Raw genomic sequence first — 22,592 nt, 5'->3', positions numbered from 1 at the left:
ACTGAAAAAGAATGAATAGATAAATAAACGTTCAGAAATGTGGCCACAGTGAGACTGCAACACTAGTGTGATGTAATGAACTGGAAAAAAAAAGGAGAAATTCTTTTTGTCATAAAATTATTGATTGATCTTAGACATATTTTGTTTGTGATTAACGCCTTATTTTTATTTTTATTTTTGTATGTGTTCTGAGTATTTCTAGGTTTAATTAATTAAGTGATTTAATTGATGTTTTTGATTAATTGTTTTTGATGATCTTCCTTGAGTATTTTAATTAGTAATTGCTTTGATTAATCTTGTTGTTTTACTTGCACATTTTGGACTTGAAATTTAATGTGTCAGTAACGTCACTGTTACCAAGGAGTCGTGTGAACTATTGTTACATTATGTTATCCTTTAGCCTTATTGCACAGTATGAGTCATGGTATTTCAAGAAGTGTCTGTCTTCTAAATTTTGGTAAACCAAAATTTAATTCCTTAGGCGAAAGGAAATATTGTGTAGAGAATTTGTCTGATAGCGTTATAAAAACTATGTGAATGATTTTCTGATTTATGGAAATCTTAATTTTTATTTGATTCTGAATTATTTATTTTAAGGCTTTAATTTTGGGGAAAAACAGATGCTTCTGGGAATATTTAGTTTAAAAGAATATTATTTATTTTCTTTTATTTTCAAATTTTGTACAAGCTTTGATTCATTGTGAAAGAAGCAGGGAAAGGGAAGCAATTTTTGCCAAGTCATGATTTCGCGCGCTTTGTCCTTTAGAATGTTATAGAAGGATTTTCATTGTGTAGTTGACCTTAAGAGAGGAAGTACGTGACAAAAAGGTCAAAGGTTGCTACTTGTCTTTCAATGTAAGTCATTCAGGTTTTTGGCGATTGAAGGTCCGGTTGTTGGCTAATTGAAGAAGGGCGTGCATGCGCGATCACCCTTATTTCCGCATTCAGGGGTTGAAAACGCAAATTTTGCCATAATTAGGGGGCGATAATTGAAGCCATAGTGGGAGCCCGCGTTTTTGTGAAGGAGACGAAGGAAATTCGAGTTGGAATCACTTACTGGTTGGCTGGACCTTGGACGTTACTCTTGAGAACCGGCTTGAAAGAGATCGACAAGATGTAATTCACGACGAGAGATGTTTCCCGGCGGGGAGCGGCAAATATGCTCCACGGCCGCGTTTTGGGTTAAGAAACGAGATTGAAGAGGCTTGAATATTTGCTGAAAGACTTAAGGACTTTACTCACTTACTCTTGGGAAGACTTTTTGGTGTGACACCTTTTTCGTGCGAGACTTGGAGAGACTCTCTTACTGACTGGCGTGTGGAACTTACTTTGGACGTTACTCGTGAAGTTTGCTCTTGGGATGAGCAAGAACAAGCGAGCCGTAATTTCCTAGAAAAACGTTTCTGGCCGGAAGCTGCAAACATGCCCCCTTGCCGCGTTCTGGTAAAAAGGCGAAATTTGAACCAGTTACCTGCGTGTTGACTTAAGACTTTCAAGACCAAGCGGATAGCCGTCCTGGGCAGCAGTGCTCCTGTTTCTGTTTTACAGACTTAAAAATAGCTACGTCATTATGAAAACCAGTTCCCTGCGTGTGTGTGTTTTCGCAAATAGTGCCCGGACAGGATGATGTCTTCTGAAACTTCCATTTTGTGACCGTAAAGATGAGCCCCGTCGACGTCAACGCTTATTAGGATACGAGTCCTCCACTTCAAGATGTCTACACAAGATAAGTTTTATTTTTTTTTATTTTTTTTTTTTTTGTGTGTGTGTTTGAACTTTAAGTAAGTTTTTCAAAAACGTCCTTAGAATGTAAAAACAACGTCGAATCTTAAAATTAATTCTCAGGCTATCATTTGTTTCCCTTTCCCCTTTTAAATTACCAAGACAAACCTTAAGTTTTTTTATATGAAATTAAATGAAGAAAAAAGGTAAATGACAAATTGAAGAATTCTCCTTAGACTCTCAGATGAGGTTAAGATTTTATTTTATTGTGATGTAATTGAATAAACTGATATTTAATCTGGAAACCTATTACAGTATGTTTTCTTTATATATTTAATATGTTTTTCCTATATATCTTGTATATGTTTTTCTTATGTTTCCGATCCTCTCACGGCGCGGTCCCGGGATGCAATTTTTACAACGCAAAGTGCTTTACCGTTTCACTATACGATCACTAAAAGCTTGGTAATTAGCAAATTCTTAAGAGTTTAGTTTCCTCCCTAAGAGGAAGTAGAAACCTTTCACGGCAAGTAGTTTCATATTTAACATTTAACATATATGAATTTAAGATATAACATTGGTGCCGTGACCTCTGCTTAGTGGGGGATTGGATCGAGAATTGAATCTGGATTTTGAATTTACCTATTTTGTGTAATTTACTTTTTAATGAAGGAGTTAAGTCTATGTGCTAGGATTAATTAGTTTTGATTTGTGTTTGCTTATTTGTTAATACTAGAGGATAAATTTTGAGAATCTTTGTGAATTTCAGGAATTTAGGACTTTAACGTTAGGCAATCAGAATTGAACTTTAAATTTAGGAAAAATATATATTTTAATGTAGCAGAATAGGTACTGTACATTTTTACTGTTGGAAATCCTTGAGTGTTTTCTGGATGTATATTTTTGATTTCTGATTTCTGATACAAGATGGAAAATGAATTATTTCAGGATAATCCTATGCTATTTGTGTATCCTTGTATAAAGTTTCGAGTGCTTTTCTTTAAAAACTGGACTCATTTTATGAGCACTTCTAAGAGAAAGAGATTAAAGACTCTAATTATTTTACTGACAATGAATGAGACAATGAATGACAATGAATGAGATAAGCCATAGCTATGCGTAGTTAGAAAATTTTTTGTGTTTTTGCTAATTATTTAACCCAGAATCTTGTGAAATGTGTAATTGTGAGGGGTAACGTTAGAGAAATTTTGATTTTTTTGACTTAATTGAATAATATTTTGTGAAATATATGTAATGTTTTCATGATTATCTAGCGTAGTATATTATTACTTTTTGATTTACAATGTTTTGATATGATTCCAGTATATGGTGTAATGTGTTAGAAAATTTAATTTAGTATTGAGCAATGAATTTTATAAGTTCTTAAGGCATAATGATACAAATGAATGAGTTAAAAAAAAATTGAAGGTTATTTTTCAATTGCAAAATTCTGTTTTAAAGTGAACATGGGTTAGATTTGAATTTTTGCCTGAGATCAGCAATAGTGATGTTTGGTTATTTAATTTTTTTGGATTGAATTCATCAGCTTGAGGGAAGTTCTGATTAGTTAAATGAGTCAGAGTAATTGAGATTAGTTATCTTCTGAGTTTTAAGTTTATGAAGAGTTGTCATGTGAGAATTGTTTAAACAGTAGAAATTGAGTTAGTCTTGTGAATTGTAGAAAGTGAAGTTTAATGAGAATTTTGTGACAAAGGGAATTTGTTTTGCGGAAATGTTTGAAATAAGTTTTGAGAAGATTAGTTACTTTTGTTCTGTACTCATGTGTGGGAATTTTCTGTTGATTACAAGTAGTTTGTCTTGAATTTGCTAGTGAATCGTAATAGATTTGATTTGAGTTATTGAATTTTCTTTCTTGGTTGGACTTGTTGCAGAATTTGGGGTTAATTCTTGTTTTGACATAAATTTTGTATTTGACTTGTTAGTGTCAAGTTGGTTGTATCAAGTTTTTGTTTTGTTTTGGTGGTTTCTGCCAAGGTCCGTAAAATGTAAGTTCTCTGATGTTCAGTTTCTGTGGAAGAATTGAGATTTCTGTGGTCATAGGAAAATAGTAGAATTTGAGTTATGGATTTGACTGTGAGATTTTTAGGGATTTTTGAATTATGAGTTATGAGTATTTTTTTTTTTTTTTTTTTTTAGTTTAGCACTTTTGAGAACTTTGCATTTGTTGCTTGCAGTTAGGTCTTGCGTGAAGTTGTAATGTCCTGAAAGCTCGTTTTCTTGTAAATACTTGCACTTCATGGTGGCACTTGACCTCTTACACCGGGGCAAACAGGAACTTGTTATATGAGAAAACTATTGTTGTATCTTTTCATTGTGTTGGTTCAGGATTGTAACGTTTCAGTCAGCGCACTTTTCTTTCCGAGATTAGAGATCTTATGTTCTCTTTCAACGTGTCTGGGGGTTTGCTTGATACGTAAAGTTTGAGTCTGTCATTTATAATACAGCGCTTTTCTCAGCTTACATGGACGCTGTAAAGAGTTACTTTGTTTCTTTTGTTTGGGTAGAGGCGTTGCTGAAGGCTGCTACTTAGGTTACTATACAACGTTTTGGAAGAGTCTGATGCAGAATAGATCTCAGCTTTTGCCTAAATTGGGGGGTTTGTTTTGAACACTTTTTTTGATTTGTGATATTTTGTATAGTGTTCTAATGACGTGCTTCAGTCCAGCTTTGATTGATTTCTTTGACTAATTGAAATTTTTTTTTTTTTTGTGTGGACCTAATGGATTTCTAGAATTACTGATTTTTTGGTGTTGTCTTACTAAGGGGACTTAAGTTTGGTGTTGTTACTCACTAGTGTTTACTTTAAGGTTTGAAAATTTTTTTAGCGACACTTCACTCTTGCTGGTTGATTTTTTTTTGGCTTGATTTGAATTACAGTGAAATATTTTTGTCTTGATATGGTTTAACGTAATGACTATTTGTGTATTTGTCTAGGTTATGCAGTTTAAATTTTTTTTAAGTATCACTGATCTCATTGCTCATTTGAATTATGTACGAAATTTTTACAGTTTAATTGTATTTTCATTTTTATGTGTATATGTGTATCTTGGTAGTATCTGTAAATATTGGCCAAACGTTATTTTGTATATGCATTAGGTTGTATTATTATTATTTTTGTGTGTGTATTGGATAAAATTCTAATTGGTATTTGCACAGCGTATTCGTTATGTTAATTCTCTGAATTGATTTTGGTTGGATTGAATTTTTGGACAATCACGTTTTCTTTCTTTCTGATTTTTTTGTGTGGGGTAGTTTCGGCTGGTTCCGAGGTTCCTTGTGTTGTAACGTTCTTTTCTTTTCTAATGCTTGGCCCTGATCAGGCCGCTTCTGTTCTTAGACGTGATTGTTTGGGATTCATTCCTGGAAGTTATTCAATTTCGTAGTACTTAAGGGGGGTCTTTAGTCTTTGTTTGAATACGTTCATGTGACATATTTTATTTGGAATTGTTTGAATTATTAGTGTGTTTATTTTCTCAGGAATGTATTTTATGTATCTGCGGCGCGTTAATTATCTTATTTTTATTTATTTTATTATTAATTTTTTTTTTTTTTTTTGGTGTGAACAATTGGATTAGATTATTTTTTTCTTCGGGTGTGAGTATCCGGTAAAGGGAAAATTGACAGATAAAGTCTTCTTCAACTTTGAAAGAGTGATTGTTCTTCCTTGGTCGAAGGTGAGACGTAGGGGGGGGGTTAAATCTGGTTTCTTTTAGGTCAAGTTTCTTGGCTTGTATTCTACTAAACGGTCAGTCAGCTGTTTGTGTTTTTCGAGCATTGTGATCCTCTATTAAAGCTATTGTGGTGCTGAGTTCTTACATTCCGGGGTTGTTGCTTTCAGTTTCTCGCGTTGAAGGCTGCAGGGGGGAGTTGCTAACACAATGATTTCTAACTACAGGGTTTTCCCTCGCTTGCATTGACAACTCCGTACTCATTTAATGTACTCCATGATTGTGCTCAGCAGAAATTGTCACAAAAGTAGAATGTGCTCGACCTCAGGTGAAATTGTTTACATTAATGGACTGAAAAGGAATGAATAGATAAATAAACGTTCAGAAATGTGGCCACAGTGAGACTGCAACACTAGTGTGATGTAATGAACTGGAAAAAAAAAAGGAGAAATTCTTTTTGTCATAAAATTATTGATTGATCTTAGACATATTTTGTTTGTGATTAACGCCTTATTTTTATTTTTATTTTTGTATGTGTTCTGAGTATTTCTAGGTTTAATTAATTAAGTGATTTAATTGATGTTTTTGATTAATTGTTTTTGATGATCTTCCTTGAGTATTTTAATTAGTAATTGCTTTGATTAATCTTGTTGTTTTACTTGCACATTTTGGACTTGAAATTTAATGTGTCAGTAACGTCACTGTTACCAAGGAGTCGTGTGAACTATTGTTACATTATGTTATCCTTTAGCCTTATTGCACAGTATGAGTCATGGTATTTCAAGAAGTGTCTGTCTTCTAAATTTTGGTAAACCAAAATTTAATTCCTTAGGCGAAAGGAAATATTGTGTAGAGAATTTGTCTGATAGCGTTATAAAAACTATGTGAATGATTTTCTGATTTATGGAAATCTTAATTTTTATTTGATTCTGAATTATTTATTTTAAGGCTTTAATTTTGGGGAAAAACAGATGCTTCTGGGAATATTTAGTTTAAAAGAATATTATTTATTTTCTTTTATTTTCAAATTTTGTACAAGCTTTGATTCATTGTGAAAGAAGCAGGGAAAGGGAAGCAATTTTTGCCAAGTCATGATTTCGCGCGCTTTGTCCTTTAGAATGTTATAGAAGGATTTTCATTGTGTAGTTGACCTTAAGAGAGGAAGTACGTGACAAAAAGGTCAAAGGTTGCTACTTGTCTTTCAATGTAAGTCATTCAGGTTTTTGGCGATTGAAGGTCCGGTTGTTGGCTAATTGAAGAAGGGCGTGCATGCGCGATCACCCTTATTTCCGCATTCAGGGGTTGAAAACGCAAATTTTGCCATAATTAAGGGGGCGATAATTGAAGCCATAGTGGGAGCCCGCGTTTTTGTGAAGGAGACGAAGGAAATTCGAGTTGGAATCACTTACTGGTTGGCTGGACTTGTGGACGTTACTCTTGAGAACCGGCTTGAAAGAGATCGACAAGATGTAATTCACGACGAGAGATGTTTCCCGGCGGGGAGCGGCAAATATGCTCTCCGGCCACGTTTTGGGTTAAGAAGCGAGATTGAAGAGGCTTGAATCTTTGCTGAAAGACTTAAGGACATTACTCAGTTACTCTTGGGAAGACTTTTTGGTGTGACACCTTTTTCGTGCGAGACTTGGAGAGACTCTCTTACTGACTGGCGTGTGGAACTTACTTTGGACGTTACTCGTGAAGTTTGCTCTTGGGATGAGCAAGAACAGGCGAGCCGTAATTTCCTAGAAAAACGTTTCTGGCCGGAAGCTGCAAACATGCCCTCTTGCCGCGTTCTGGTAAAAAGGCGAAATTTGAACCAGTTACCTGCGTGTTGACTTAAGACTTTCAAGACCAAGCGGATAGCCGTCCTGGGCAGCAGTGCTCCTGTTTCTGTTTTACAGACTTAAAAATAGCTACGTCATTATGAAAACCAGTTACCTGCGTGTGTGTGTTTTCGCAAATAGTGCCCGGACAGGATGATGTCTTCTGAAACTTCCATTTTGTGACCGTAAAGATGAGCCCCGTCGACGTCAACGCTTATTAGGATACGAGTCCTCCACTTCAAGATGTCTACACAAGATAAGTTTTATTTTTTTTTTTTTTTGTGTGTGTGTGTTTGAACTTTAAGTAAGTTTTTCAAAAACGTCCTTAGAATGTAAAAACAACGTCGAATCTTAAAATTAATTCTCAGGCTATCATTTGTTTCCCTTTCCCCTTTTAAATTACCAAGACAAACCTTAAGTTTTTTTATATGAATTTAAATGAAGAAAAAAGGTAAATGACAAATTGAAGAATTCTCCTTAGACTCTCAGATGAGGTTAAGATTTTATTTTATTGTGATGTAATTGAATAAACTGATATTTAATCTGGAAACCTATTACAGTATGTTTTCTTTATATATTTAATATGTTTTTCCTATATATCTTGTATATGTTTTTCTTATGTTTTCGATCCTCTCACGGCGCGGTCCCGGGATGCAATTTTTACAACGCAAAGTGCTTTACCCTTTCACTATACGATCACTAAAAGTTTGGTAATTAGCAAATTCTTAAGAGTTTAGTTTCCTCCCTAAGAGGAAGTAGAAACCTTTCACGGCAAGTAGTTTCTTATTTAACAATGGTGCCGTGAAGTAAGCTTCATAACATTAAAGTGATATAATTTCTGATATAACGTGTGTATTAAACATTTGTTAAAATATAATTTATATCCTCCTTCTTAACTACCACCATAAGAAATTATATAAAGATTCTACGATAAAATAAATATAACTCCGTGCCATTTATGAGGAGTCAAATTTTTTCAAACATCTTCTTACTCGACAGTTTGAATAGTTCTTTTGCTGAAATTTTAAATTTTACAAATTATAATTATGATGTGTTATTAAAACACATCATCCGTTAATTACCTGCTGCAGGGCGAGGGGTCACATGAGGGTCCTCTCTTCGCCGATAAAAGGAAATTTACTAACGAAGGAGGGAAAGTTCCTGTGTCATAGAGGCATCCTGTCATCACGTGCTTTTCGCTTTCATCTGAGCAGAAATTAAGATTCACTCTGCTTTGCAATCTAGAAATCAAACAAGTTGAAATTTTTTCATAGTTTATGAATTTTATATGAACAATGCATATTCCATTGCTTATTTTTTAAAAAAATAAGATCATTAAAAATCATGGACTTTGCTTTGGGCAGAAGTATACTTTTTATAGTAGAGAAAAGAATGGTCAACAGGTTTTTCACCTTATTTGAGGGAGTATATCGACATTGTAGTTTATTTAACGTGACATTTGCCAGTATTGTAATGGTAACATTTACCCGTTTTGTAATGTAACATTTATCAGTATTGCAAGAATATCTTTCTTTATTAAAAAATAAATTTCGTATTTTTTCCCCAGCCAGTGGAGTGATAATGCTTATACATTTTACCCAAAATTAAAAAGAAATGTAATGACTATTTATTATATTATAACTATCATAATTAATTTAATAACTATACTTTAATATTGTATAATTATTATAACTGTTTCCTTTTTTTCAATGTGTAATAATGCACATGCATATAAGCTCACAGATAAAAATATATAGAAAAATTATTAATTATAATATAATTACAATAATTATTGATGTCGCAAAATTATTATAACCAATTATAATAATATTATTAGAAATCATTCTGCTAATAATGTAACGAAAATTATATAGTAAAATATAACAATTCAGTTGTAGAGTTCCTCACTTTGTAAATGCTAAGTTACAGCTGAACGTGAAGAATCTTAAGAACTGATAAGCGAATAATCGTTTGAGTTCGTGTGACAGGAAACAACAAGATAGAAGGGTAAACTAGCCCTTTATTATTCCAACTAAAGTTTAACATACTCCGTCTTGGAGTGTACAATAAAGCCGAAACTTGGGCTTTGAACTTAAGATACTAAGAATAATACTAAACTAATCTAAAGTAAAAAGATATAGCCGAAGCTATCAAGATTCTAACTGAGTTGGCCCCTTAACGTTTAATAGACTGCGAAGCTATCAAGGGCCTAAAGTACGGCCGAGCGTAATAATAGCTTAAGAGAGAGTAGCCTAAAAAGTCGGACGCGTGCAGACAGAATACCTGGTAGCTCTCTCACTAAGACAGAAGAACTTTGCAGTTAAATACCGCTCACCCTCATTATGTATTCAGACGTGATTTTAAAACTACATTCTGGCCGGAAGTAGTAAGTTGAAATTAAGAATCGACAGAAAAGGAACTTTAACTCAAAATTTAACTGTTAATAAAATTAACATAATCCTTACACAGTAATTATAATAAAAATTGTTATACAATAACAATTATTTATAATAGTTTATCATTAAATTATGTATATATAGAAAAATTAATTATTCCAAACACTCGTATTTTTACCAATGTGTAAATAAATAAATGCACAAAATTAAACACACTTTAATGAAACAGTTAATTACAGATGATGATCAATATTTCAGGTTAGATTACTTAAATATAATTTTGTCTTAATTCTGTGCTCTTAGAACACTGCGAAAATAAACAAGGAAAATATAAGAACGGAAAAAAATCCATGCTGCATGATTCATTTTCATCCTTCCTATTCCATGAACAAATCGGTCCGAATGTTCGCATTCGTGTTTGAGCTCATAGTCGCGTCTGCGACGGTCAAACTATACAATTTTTAGAACAACTTGTATTTGTAACCTATGTCGAACTTGCTGCACCACTGCTTGGTGCCTTATGACAACGTAATTGGTGTTTAATCTTAATATGAATAAAAAACTTCCCTTTCGGATGAAATTTTGTTAAATAAGAGCTTTGTCGCGCAAAACTAAAATATTTTTTTTTTTATTTGGGCAATATGATAGATGCTTACCAGATTCTACATAGTTCTCTGACTTATTGCAAATCTCAGATGTATTTTAGTTGATAATATTTTCACATAACTCTGTAACTATAAGTAAGCGATACTAATGAATTTCAAAACATTTTTACTTATTCGTATAGTTATTTGCCTAACTTTAGACGAATTTCTGTGGCAGTAAATATTCGTTTGGTTCGGAATTGCATCTCTTTAATAATCAATTCAGAGTGCTGGGTTACTTTATCTGATTTTTTTTATCTCTCTAAAATGCTAACTGAGTTTTTCTTCTAATCAATATCGCTTTCACAATCATGAACTGATGCCGTGCATAATTTTAAAAACAATTTTATGCATTATTTTAAAAACGCTATATAAGCAATGTTCCTTAAAATAATGACTGCTTAATTTTTCGTTGCTTGAAAAGTTGCATTCATCGTATTATTTTCAAAACTCCAAAATATGTTAAATATGAAGTTATAGTCGGTTATCTGCTTAAAAAAGATTTAAGACAAAATTCTTAATCTCACACAATACAAAAAAATCATTAGAGCTCTGTTACATAACCCTTGGCTGATATTTTTGTCAAATTTTCCTTGTCATAGACGCCAAGAATAGGAGTTTTAAATGTTATTCTACTCGTACAAGAAAGCATATTTTGCACTAATATTTTTTTCTGTCATAACTTATATTTTTAACGAGTTTTAGCCATAATAAAAGTGTAAATATTACATATTCTGAGCAAATCTTGAAAAAAAAAGTAAGTAAATAAGAAGAGTTTTAATTCTAGAAATTACTCAGTTTCATACAGTAAATAAAAGAATTTTGTGCGGTATGTTTGAACAATTTGTTAAATTCGTGCATGCCTGCGGTTTCTTATTTGAAAATTCGTTGTATTCCAAATAATAATCGGATTGCTGTTTAGATTATCATACTTTTTCTCAATTGCTGGCAAAGTATGGCAATGTGTATTTATAAAAAAAAGGTAAAGAAAGTTCCCGACTCCAAAATGTTTTATAATTTACCACTTTTCTAACTATGAAGAACCGGAAATTAGGAAAAATAAAACTATTTCTGTAAATTCTGCTTTTTTTTTTACAGGAAAAAAAAATTCTCATTTCTAAGTATTGAAAGACGGAAATTCCGATCATAATTACTTTTTTCCACCTGAGTTTAATAAAAATTCACTATGAAGTCAAAATATTCAAACCAGTTTAAATAACCCAGGTTTGGCTTTCAATATCTGTAAAGATACAAAATCATATCGTATGCAATGGAACATCCAAGTACTGTTCATAGAATCTTTATGGATGGCATGTAAGTGTAGAGAAAGTGCACTGCAAAACGGTTGAAAACAGAAAAGGGCGGGGAAATCTGGAATTCAGTTTTCCAAAAGACCGTTCTAAATAGCTTCTTATTTTAGTAAATAACTTTCACTCAACATAGAAAGAACCGAAATCAATAATCACGATTTTTAAAACTTAATTTTTTCCAAATTAATGTAAATAAATGTGAATAAAAAAGTTGATTTAAATTTATACAAATTATATAAAGAACACATTCTACTAGCGTCGCCTCCCCTTAAATGAATCAGTTTAATGCGTAATGGCTCCGCTTAGTAAGTAAACTAAAGTCATTATTTAAATTCCTCCCAAAAAGAAAGGGGGAAATCCTATTGTGTTGTTATTCTTTTATTTTTTTTTAATTTTATTTTATTTGGCTCCCTTGATCCTGAATCTGAAAGAAATGCTATTTCGCAAGGTATTCACTAACTTTTTCCTAACATATAACCTCTAATTTTGAAATATTTTGAGTGTCTTATGTAATAATAAGTAATGATGATATTTTCGTTCATTGGAAAACAATAATTATTCTCTAATACTGGAATCGCTAGCAATACATAGTTTTCACGGAATGTATCTAATTTAAATGGGAAAAATGTAATTTCGTTTTTTTTTTTTTTTTTTACCGGTTTATTGACATCAAACTTTTTTCTATAAACAGACAAAATTAATTTATTTCAGTTCAGCCTAAAACAAAATATACATAACACACTTTGCTCTGCGCCACTGCATTACCTTACGCTGGGTTTATTGGGTTTTGTTAACAACAAAAAATATAATCAGAATATTTGGTACAATGAAAACATACTTGAGTAATTCAATAAATGAAATTTATAGGCTCATTTGGAGAGATATATACTCCATTCCATTATTACATAAATTTCTGATGCCCATGCCAAGTGGAAATGTAATTCGATATATTATTCTAGACCATGTAAGCAGCAATAAATGTTTACATATCCGGCGAAAGACCGCAAACGCGTTTTGTAAGATGCATCGCGGCAGCAGATTTACTAGTTTCCAATAATATAATGCATAAAATTTATTTCGATGAGATAATATCAGCTCAAAATACATAAATTAATAAGTTTCCAGGCTGATTCTGTTATTCAGAATCTAACTAGACTGTACTATCTTTTTTTCTTCTAAAACTTTTGTAGTCTTTCACGCTGAACTGCAATTTTTACAGCGTTTCATGAAAGATTCAAAAATATAAAATAAACTAGCTTCGTACATCTATTTTAACATTGCGGACGTTGTATTTTTTACTTCTTCATCTGACAAGAGAACTTCTCTGTGCATACGTCTTTTCAGTGTTGAACAGTGTCCAGAAGTCACCTGACGTAAGACTCCGAGCTATATGGAATGTATTCCAGTGCTGTTCCAGTGATTTCAGGCAGTTCTACCAAAGCCTCAATCGCAACATCCAGCTGGTCATTACTCTGAAGCAAAAATCAATCAGTTATGTCAATGGCTAAGCTGTGACACGCGGCTGGTCATTGTTCTGGACCAAAAATTACCATTTATTGAGTACACCCGATCTTATCTTCTTTATGACTCTACCCAAATGGGTCGCGACCTTTTGGATCGACGATGGGGCGGCCGGTCAGCTGGGAGTTTAGCATAGCAGCTGTTGAACGCCGTCAATGTTTAATTCCATCGTAAATTTGACCCCCCCCCGCATGAAGACCCTGATTTCCTAATCCGCTTGTTTTCCTACCATCAAAAAGAAAGTGTTTTAAATGCTCTCATGCCACAAAGACGCTATACATTTGCAAACATCCGCGCCTTCCCCGGGAGTCGATCCAGAGGCCGAGGCTATGGCAGCTAGGTAACCATTAAGCTAATAGGGCGAGTGTACGCATCACCGATCACTATCAGCCAGCTGGTTGACCGTATTGAAATTTGTGAGTAGATTCACAGTGTTGATACCCGTATGTTGACATACATAACCTGAATGGATGAAGAGCTAGAACGTACTTTGCCCATCATTCGCGTGATATCATTTTCGAAATGTCTGTACGATTGAAATGCTGAAGCAAGGCAAAGTGCTTCATTATCATATGGATGCCGTAATATTTCAACTGTTCCAATTTTGACACAAAACTCAACCATATTCCTGCGTATTTTCCCAGAGACATCTTCCTTATTCGTCATGACAACACATGCTAAATGCTTCCACTTGCTATGACCAAACAGTAAAGGCCAAAGCCTGTCTAACTGAAGTTACGGCACGTCGACGTACACTTTCAAACTCCTAGTACAAAACTGCCACATTTAGCATAGGTGAAAAGAAGAATAGAAGCAATTCTAGGGCTTTATACTATGCCTACCAGCCCTTGCACAATGAGATTGTATGAATATTTAATTATGAAACTGCACAAATTATGTAAATATTTATAAATGAATATTATAAATATGTGCAATTAATATCAGGACACAGCAAACTGCTTGCAAGTAGAAATTAGTACGATAGTACTTTAGATCGGGAGATATTGCATTAGAGTCTGACGACATTTGATACTAGCCCCTTACTTGTCGCGCCTGTCTCTCATACTGACAACCAATACGAATAACTTTTGTCACTCCCATATCTCACACGGGCTCTGCTTTTGGAATAAAAAGTCAAAGGAATACCAATTTTTATCGCGCCCGTATCAATTCTATTTACATAGAAGACTCACAGATGGCAGCACAATACTTGTAAGTTGATTAGATAACAGTATATGTAGATTCAGAATATTTTTCCGTTAGAACATATTTTGAAATGATTAAATTTCAGTGCTCATTGCTTTTTCGTGTCTAATGTTTGTAAAATGAGTAGTTCAAGTGAACAAGAGGATTTAAGTTTTGAAGAATCGGGAAGTGATTGAGAAGGCAGCTTGCAGCTTTTTTCCATATGCTTTTCATTCTGAAGTATCGGGTTCTGAAGATTGTGACGACCCCACGCAACTTTTACCAGGGCGCCATAGGAACCAAATTATGCCGGATGTCCCAGATAATTGTCCTCCACGTTTTTAGTTCAAATTATTGCCTAAAGTTAATATTTCATTTCAATCCAGTGCAGGCGTTTTACAATATTATGAACATTTTATAAATGATGAAATAATGGATATAAATGTAAAAGAGACTAATCATTATGCTAAGAAATCAGGTAATGTTGTAGGGAAAAGGAAACTGAAAGGTAGAATAGAATGGATACTCGTAATCGGCACATGAAATGCATTTGTTCCTTGCTCTTTCAGTTTTACAAGGTATTATTAAAAAAAAACCTGAACCTGAAACCATGTATTGGACTAAGAAAATATCAGTAGAAACTCCTTTTATCCGTAAGGTTATGTCATATAGTCTATATTGTGAAAACAAATAGTAGCATTTTGTGAACAATGATTTTTATGATCCTAAAAATCATCCTAATCCGAAACTCAAATTTGTCAAAATTTGGCCTGTCTGTGAGCATCTGAATAAAGTATATCAGAAAACAATTACTCCAGAAAGAGACATTAGATAAAACGCTGATGGTGTACAAAGGATGATTATCCTGGCGCCAATACATACCCTTGAAAAAAGCAAACTTTGGTATCAAATCATACATGCTAAGCTAATCTACTAGTTCTAGTTATATATAATCATTTATCATATATACCGGGAAGAGTACTTTGTTTCGCCCTAAATTCGGATCTCTCTCGGTACCTTCACAAGTTGTTATGACTCTGATGATGCCATTATTGAAACAAGGCTACTGCATCACCTTAAATAACTATTATACTTCACCAGAATGTGATACCCTTTTGACTTATCAAGCAGATGTAGTTGGAACTGTTAGACAAAACAAAAAGGATTTACCTTTAGCAGGGAAAACTAAAAACTGACGAAGTTATATCATTTAGACGTGGCAAAATCCTCGCTCTCAAATGGAAGGACAAAAAGGAAGTAACAATGTTATCATCTTTTCATGATTCTGAAACTGTTGAAGTAATGATCCAAAGTAAAAAACTGAAAACAAAAACAAAAGGTAGCAATTGACTGCAATAAAACAATGGCAGGTATGGATCGTGTAGATCAATACTTTTCTAGTTATCAAGTAGCAAGAAACGGTAGGAAAAAATATTATCAAAAAATATTCTTTCACCTTTTAGACGAAGACGTTTTCAACGCTTTTCAAGTTTATAAAAGAGTAGGTGGAAAAAAGTTACATTTAAAGGCACATCGACTGAATTTAATCGATGAACTAATTGACAAATATCACGGCGGGGGCGCCTGTATCTGAGGACAAATATCCGGAACCGACCGTTGGCGGTAGGAGAGCCGGTACTTGATCTGAGGGTGCAGCCGCCGAGGGATAGAGGGTTAGCTTCGTTTCCCTCAGTTCAGCATCTGCCTTCTCGTGGTACCCGCTGGATACCACGCCGCTTCGGCTGGCGAAGGATAACGATGCTGGACAACCATCGTTTTGGTTCGAGTGGGCGGAATTTCAGAAACCGACCATTTAATGGGAGGAGACCCTGGGTTCTTCCAGACAACTGGCTAGACTAGTGTCTAGACAGCTTCGGCCTGCAGAGTAAATAATTAGACTTCACAGAACTAGAGCCATAATTCATATTAAGGCAGGTTCGGGCTTGGCAGTGGCCGTACTGGTACTGTTGTGTCCGTTCCTTTTTGCAGTGGTGGAGTTATATAATGGAGGTTGGTTAAGAAGGTCATGTGAGTCGCGCCTCTGTTGGCGGGGTCCGTGCGCCTCTAGCAAGCAGGGAGATCGCTTGAAGTTGCCAATGGATGTTTGGACACTTAATATTGGGCTGTCCATATTCTTCCTCGCGGCGCTACTAGGTGGACGCCTGGAAATACTCAGAAGTATCCTAATAAACGATTGAATACTGCATTCCTGACTTTGATGATTAAACGACTGGAGTGGTGACCCGTGTCGGTTGATTTGACGAAGGCTTTTGACTTAAAGTTTCCTCTTCCCACCCCTAGTGGGGTCGTTGAATGTGAGTTTCTGGTCACCCTGTTTGCGGGGGCCGGCCGGCCCTGGCCTATTGGTGCGCGGACCACATGACAGCCTCGAGGTTGCACTTTTAAATCTGTGTAAGGCGGTCCTACACACCGCCAGGAAACGGAGTTCTTTCTCTCTGGCGTTTATGATAAATATCATACTTTTATCATTCGGCCCACCAGCGGCCGAGCGGTAAAGTCGCTGAACACTGGTAGTTCGGTCCGAGGTTCGAATCCCGCGAACGGGCTGGCTGCATGGGTGTTTTCGTGGTTTTCCCCATGTGTAACGTGTATACGAGCCAGTTTCCCTTAGAAAGTCCTCCACGAAGGCATTCCTTCCCTTAGGCAGATAGCCCTAGTGTGCTTTGCCATAATTAAATACACCAACACCATACTTTTATCAATTTTTCAAGACGAGGTCGTCCATCGAGTGAAGTGCCATCAAATCGTTTATTTAAACGACATTTTTTGGAAACTATACCACTTGTAGAAAAAACGAAAACCCTTCCAGAGAATGTAAAGTGTGATCATCAAAGAAGAATGCAAATGGAAAACGAATTAGGTAAGAAACAAGGTATTATTGTAAAGACTGCAAAGTAGGACTGTGCATACCATGTTTCAAACTTTACCATACCCAGAAAAATTAGTAAATTTTTTTAAAACATATTACAGCTATTATTGATGTTGAATAAAAGCATCCCCATTTGCAGATAATAGTGTGCCTGATAAATGTACATGATTTTTCTCTCTCCAAAATTACATGTAATCTTACAGGCCTGTATTGAAGCTTTTCCGCCTAGCTTGGGTGTAAGAAGAAAGTAAAACAAGGTAAGTTAAAAAATTTTACATACTTAAAAAAACCTAAATTTCACGAAACATATAGTGTTTATTATATGAATTTATTTTAAATTTCATAAGCATTAAAAAACATTAATAAAAAACTGATGGTTTTTGAATAAACTTTGTCAAAATTTTGCGACAAGTAAGAGGCTAGAAGGATCATGAGCTCCTCGGCAAGTGGTTACTTTTACTTACAAATTTACTTACAAATTTTATTGAAATACACCCTTCTTCTCTATAAGCAGCATTCGTATCAAAGTGGGTGCCATTGACACGTAGAAAAGACTATCATCTGTCCCTTTATAACCAAAGAGAAGTATGGCAAAACCTCTCCAGTTTATTATTTAATGTCTTGGGGAGTAGCCAAGAAGAAAAGTAATCAGAAAGAAATGGAAATTTTTAATGCTAATAAGGGCTTAACATTTTAGAAGACTGAAGATTTGTTGAAATCGAGACAAATGGAGAATCTGCCTGTTCTCTACTTGCTTTGTTATAGGGTTATATAGGGCACAGTACAGCATGATTTCAGATGTAGGTACATAAGGGGTTAAGCAGTACGTTCCTAACTGCCCTGACACCCAGATGCAATTTTTAAATGTGCGCCTCTTCCTTTTTTATTTATATGTAGTTAATATTTAAAGATCAAAAATCAAATATATATCTACCAGGTAACCCAAAATGAGAAGTATAAAAAGTGGCACAATGTAATTTTCACAGGAAATATTTTTTTTAAAGTGGATTTTTTTAATTATGAAAGATATGTATTTTCGCAACAGGTGACCTACCCGGCCTTAAAAATAGGGAGGACTATCAGTATTGTTTTATATTTGATTATAGTAGTTAAAATGATTACGGCTGACAAATGTGAAATGGAATAGCTTCAATTTTCAGATGATGCCAAACAGGACTGAATGAACTGCTTTTTTAATGTGTTTAAAGTACAATAACGACCATCAAACGGATATAATATATTTTCTTCAGGCCCACATCAGTCCATTCTTCTGGCCATGTTATATAGTTTAATATAATAATCTGTAACGTAATAAATCTTCCGGTAATGCAATAAAAGTAAAGTACGTTTAATTTCTTTGTATTTATTTATTTATGTACTGCCGTTTCTGTAAGGGTTTTTTTTTTTATTTTTATTTTTTTTTATATATATAGAGAGAGAGAAAAACCACCAAACCCAACTACGAAGAGAGCCTGGGATCCAACCCTGGTCCCAATATTCAGCGGTTTCAACCACTCGACCATTGGTGAGGCCCTTATAACCAAAAGTCAAAAGATCACCATGTCAGTTTTCATTCAGCCAATTTCCACTTGTTCAAAAGCCCAGTTATCAAATTCATGACATCTTTCGAAATCGGTTGGTTTCGGAGGATCAACCAATGTAAGTCGAATTTTGTAAGGATCAGCTCGAGAATGATTCTGAGTTCAAAATTGGGCAATTATATTTTAATTGTAATTCGAACATGTATTTGCAATTACATTGTAATTGTAATTACAAAGTAATTGCAATGAAATAGTAATTAGATTATGCAATTACCATCAGTTTTTTATTAATGTTTTTTAGTAATGTAATTGGAATTGCATTGTAATTATAATAAGATTTTAATTCTGAAAACTAATTTCAATTACAATGTAATTAATTGCACTTACAGTGCAAATTCAGAGTAATTACAAATATATAATTGCGGTATTGTAATAATAATTATCATTATTGTAATTATAATCATTTTAACAGTTATTATACAATTGTAATTAGATTATACAATTCCCTGCATTATATTGACATTGTAATTATAATTACAAAGCAATTGTGTAATCTAATTACAATTACATAATAACTGTGAAATCTAATTACAGTTACAATGCAACTGTAATTACACTGTAATTTTATAATCTAATTAGAATTACAATTACATTGTAAAGTGGGTAATTACAATTACATATTAAGCAAAGCAGCTGCTCCTCATAGTTTCAGTTACATAGCCTAGCGAAATCGTGATTATAATTGAAAATTACAGTAAATAATAGTATATTCGAAATGATTCACCATTTTGACAGCGAGTTGTTAAATAATACAAAGGGATAATCGCATATAAGAAAATTATTAGTACCGTGTTTCTCCGAAAATAAGCCCTAAGATCGTGAGCCAGACGGCACTTTACTGCTGAATGACCAAGTCCAGAGCCAACACAAATGCACATTTGAAACAAACGAACGTGGTTGCGACAAGTTAGAATCTTGAGTATGATCAGTTCTTTCTGCAAGGAAGGTCTGTATGGTTTTAGCGCGGTGAGTGTTGGCAGAATTCCACACTAGCATACCTCTCTGACCACTTCGCAAAACAAGTAGTAAAAATAAATCGACCAACATTCTTATTGCTGCTTATGTGCACCAAGTATGTTCCGTCTCAAGGTTAGCAACGACCATTTAGCATTTAATTTAATAGTAAATTTAAAGGATAACAAATTTGGATGCAGAGATAAAATGAATGCAAAAGGAAAGAGCTATTCCATCGATTATAAGAAAGGAATTGTGGAAGCCTCCAGGGATAAAAATCTTATACTTTTCTGCAAAAAGAAGTATAGTCCGAAAACTGCGATCAGTAACCTCAGTCAAGAGGTCAACGAGGGAAATGCCAAGAAGCGTAAGTGTGGATAAACCATTATTCTCTGAATTGAAACACATTATCTGTGAATGGAGCGAAGTGAATGGATGCAGAAAAGCAAAACTGTCTGGTCGTTCGTAAGGCTGATATTCAAGTATTTACTCTTGCAAATGGCGTCACAGCTAGACATATCGCCTGATGAATTCAAACAAATACCATCTCTCGAACATTATTGCTATGGATGAAACTGCAATGCTTATTGCTCAAGTGTCTTAAACGAACAAGGGTGCCTCTGCGATATGTAGTCTCTCTACTGGTTACAAAAGTGTACGCATTACTTGTATTTGGGCAATTCATCTCGATGTAAAGATTCCTCCAATTATCTCTAAGGGCAAGAAAGAGAAAATCTAAAGAGTTTCAGGTTATTTATGACCTTGAGACGGAACATACTTGGTGCACATAAGCAGCAATAAGAAAGTAGGTCAATTTATTTCTACCACTTGTTTTGCGAAGTGGTCAGAGAGGTATGCTAGCGTGGAATTCTGCCAACACTCACCCCGCTAAAACCATAAAGACCTTCCTTGCAGAAAGAACTGATCAAACAATGACTCCCGCAAGAAAGGCTGATCTCCAGGCTTTTGTTATTGCAATAAACAAGCCATTTAAAGACCATTTTGGGCACAAAAATCACTGACTATATTAAAAATGAAATGGAGAAAAATCAACGAGAAAACATTATAAAGCCTAAGCTACAAGAAATCATTACTTGAGTGAAGAATCCATGGGTAAAATAGAGGACAGCTGTGTTCCCAATGGCTTACGAGCAGGCTGCTTAGACATGAAGAGCTCATTTAAAGAAAGCTTTGTTGCTCAGCCTGAGAAGCTAGGGCAAATGGTCTCAGAGGAAATGAAGTCGCAATAAATTCAGGCCGGATCTGGAGTTTTATGACGATGTTTCAGAAGGTAACGACATGGCTGTATTAGAATAAATGGTTGTTTGTTCTTGAACGTTTCTTGAACCTGAATAAATATATTTCTTGAACCTGAATAATTATTTCTTTGACCTGAAGAAATGTATTTCTTAATCAATAATTAACATTTGTTCACAAATGTTAATTATTGCGCATGATAAATGAGATATCCCCTGAAAATAAGCTCTAAAGCAAAAACTAATGTAGCTAAGCAGCAAAAACTAATGTAAGAGCGGTGCTTATTTTCTGGGAAACACGGTATGTCCCATCTGGAATTATTCTGCTTAATTTCTTCACGTACTGCAGCTTTTAATAGCAGCATAAATTATTAAGTAATACATTGTTAAATACTATACATATTTTCAGTAAATATGTAAAAGAACTACGATGAAAGTGGAATGTATTCACAGGAACTAATTTCGACTTTTTCATATGGAACTCAATACGAACAATTTTGTTAAACAAATATGTGTGTTTATGTTTTGAATTATTTGCTAAAGGGAAAGCAAACAAAGATTGTACGCCTATGGAATGATATGCCTTTGTGAAGGATTTGTTAAGGAAACTCGTCTTTTTTATATTGCGTGGGAAATAAATCAAGAAAAGTTTAGTTTTCCCGTTTGAATTCCATTTTCTACCCCAGCTGGTAGAAACATGACTGTGATCCGTAATTATCCTACTAAATTGCTATGTGTGCTAAAATTTTCAGTAACGGTATTATTGCGAATAAGTTTATTATTAAATACAATACAAATTTTCAATAAATAGTTTTAAAACTTTATTTTACAAGTGATTGCACCTGTACAATCTATTTTCCACAGCTTCAGGTCAAAATAAACAATCATAATTTTCTTAAGTGTTTGCAGATGACTGTTGGCAGAAGGTTAGGTTATATCGATTACAGCAAAGCACACAAGGGCAATCTGCTTAAGGTGAGAGATACTTTTGTGGAGGACTTCCTAAAGGAAAATGATTAACATTCACATTACAGTGGGGAATACCACGGAAATGCTTATCCAGCCAGCCCGTTCACCGAGATTTAAACCAGGTTCAAATTAAAATGTTAGCGATCTTACCGCTCTGCCGCTACTAGACGCTGAATGAAGAAACATTGCTTTATATTCCATCCTAGATCATCCTGCATAATTATTCGGTGAAGTCCAACTTGCAGTACTGATATTAACTATGAAATAGGCCTTTATTAACTATAACCCATGTTTTCAAAAAAGAGTTAAAATACATTATTTTTTACGAGGGGAATATACCTGCCCGAACTAGGTTCCATAGCTTCAGAAAGAAAAAACAAGCCGCACAGACGGAAAAGTGCTTAACGACGCTGACTGCCAAACGTACCAAAGATCCCGGGTTTGAATAATGGAGAAGGCATGCATGTTTGTATATGCATAGTGTCTGCGCGGCATGGGACCCCTCAAAATATGCCGAAAATCTTCTCACGAGGATGCTGGTAGGGAAAGAGGGGCAGGAAACCTTCGCATCAGCTCCCTCAAGATGCTTCAAAATTGGGGGGGGAACTAACTAAGCATAAAGTCAGACCGTC

The 22,592-nt window shown here is 34.5% G+C and overlaps 1 long non-coding RNA gene across 1 annotated transcript in view; it reads left to right on the top strand.

Moving 5' to 3' along the window:
• LOC146992695 (uncharacterized) overlaps positions 1-22,592 on the top strand; it is a 165,894-nt gene that overhangs the window by 136,651 nt on the left and 6,651 nt on the right. Inside the window, exon 2 of the long non-coding RNA XR_015039071.1 lies at positions 17,384-17,437. This is a non-coding gene — a long non-coding RNA (uncharacterized LOC146992695). The remainder of the gene's footprint in view (positions 1-17,383; positions 17,438-22,592) is intronic.

Source organism: Stegodyphus dumicola, chromosome X2 (assembly GCF_044657685.1).
Source record: "Stegodyphus dumicola isolate Sdum_Otavi_A_Nest chromosome X2, ASM4465768v1".
NCBI classification, from domain to species: domain Eukaryota; kingdom Metazoa; phylum Arthropoda; class Arachnida; order Araneae; family Eresidae; genus Stegodyphus; species Stegodyphus dumicola.
Note: the sequence above shows the minus strand (reverse complement) of the source record. Positions and strands in the feature narration are given on the sequence as shown.